Raw genomic sequence first — 1,897 nt, forward strand, 5'->3', positions numbered from 1 at the left:
GGAGATACTGATTTAAGGGAACTCCTGGCATACAAGAAGAGAATGTCCCCTGTGTTGTCTGAGATGTTAAAAAGAGGAGACATGAAGGTGGTGAGAGAGGTCAACTCATGTCGCCAGTGTTCTCTTCTGGAAAGTTCCTGCTAGGAATGGTGGATCTCGAGAATAGGAGAGGGGAAAAGAGGTTAGTCACATGTTTACCTAGGATACTCTGGGAAGGCTGCAAGCCTCCACTGCAAGCCTCAAAAGAGTCTGTAAATCTTTTCTGTAAAAATCCAGACATTAAATATTTTAGGCTTTGTGGCCTATATCCTCTCTGCCGCAGCTACTCAGCTCTGCCCTTGTAGCATGAAAGCTGCCACAGACAAAGGCAAATGAATAAGTGTGGCTATGTTCCAATAAAATTTTCTTTACAATATCATGTGGCAGGAGAATTTGGCCTACAGGCTGTAGTTTGCTTACCCCAGCTCTAGTGAAAGTCTTACATGTGCCCATGTTAAAGATGGCATGTCTAGAATCATATAGTACTGGCAGAGGTAAGTAGTTAGACAAAAGATAGCCCCCCAACCGTGGGAGCTGTGGAGGGAGGTCAATAGTTTTGTTGTACCCTGGCAAAGAGATACAGTGGATTATCAGAAGCATGCGGGATGGTGATTAAGAGAATGTTATGTGTAGGGACTTCATGACTGGTGTCAAAAGATGGCAACTATGTGCTCTAATAAAATGCTATTTAATTAAACAAGGAGGCCATTAGACTGAGGTCGCTCTAGTATCATGGTGGCCTACATAAGCAAACCAAAATCTAAGCCTGTAAATCCCTCAAGGTTACAAAATTGAAGCCTGAAGACAACCAATCACAAATAGCCCACTAGGCTTCAGCTAAAGCCAATTAATAATTTTCTTATTTTACTTCTGCCTTTTTTTCTATAAAATCTCTTTCCCAGTTCCTGTCAGTGGAGCATCCTAATAATTTCCAGTTTGGTGCTGCCTGATTGGAACCAATTTTTGCTCAGATAAATTCTTAAAAATTTTAATATGCCTCAGTTTATCTTTTAATAGCCTAAACATCCATAGATCCACCACAGTAATCACTGATTCAAGGGATACATGGTACCTGCCACTGCATGGAAGAGATGAGAAGAAAATCAAGAGAAAACTACTTGATTCCACAGACCTTGCCTCCTGTGAGATTGCATAAGCCCCACATCATGTGTACCAGAAGGCATTCCGACAAACAGCTTAGCATGACAAAAAATTTTTTTGAACTATTAAATTATCCCAAAAAGAATGTTATCAAGTTACCTAAATTAAAATTGTTTAAATTGGTGAATTTGAATGAGTTTATTGTATTGTAAATTAATTTAGTGAAGTGGGGGTGGGAGGAGATAAGAACTTAGTTCTCCCCTACAAAGTCAAGGCCAAGGATAAAGAAAATCAGATAAATTATAGGAAGTAAACAAACACTTTTATTTGACTAGATATGTTAAAAGAAAAATTCAACCCTAATACATGATTTCACATTGGGTATTTCTTATTCCTAGAAAATTTATTTTGTGAAGAAAAGATTGTTAGTCCAACGTCCATTCTCACAATTCTGTACCCTTTCTACATTATCGAGATAGAAAAAAAAAAAAAAAATGCAACTTTCACTTACAGATCAAAGATCAATACAAGGCTTAGACTCTAATAGGAAGAGAAAAACTGAACAAATATTGCAGTCCCACAGAATAAGAAAAAAATATCGAAATACCTGGATTTATTGATAATATTAGCTTCATTTTCTCAACTACTAGCTTCATTCTTTAATTGCTTCATTTTCTCTCATTTCAGCTTCTTTATTTCCAAATTTCAAATATTAAAATTCAAACTTGGGAATACTAGAAATGATCAAAGCATTTTT

The sequence above is a fragment of the Pteropus vampyrus genome, unplaced genomic scaffold, assembly GCF_000151845.1.
Source record: "Pteropus vampyrus isolate Shadow unplaced genomic scaffold, Pvam_2.0 Scaffold11, whole genome shotgun sequence".
Taxonomy (NCBI): Eukaryota; Metazoa; Chordata; class Mammalia; order Chiroptera; family Pteropodidae; genus Pteropus; species Pteropus vampyrus.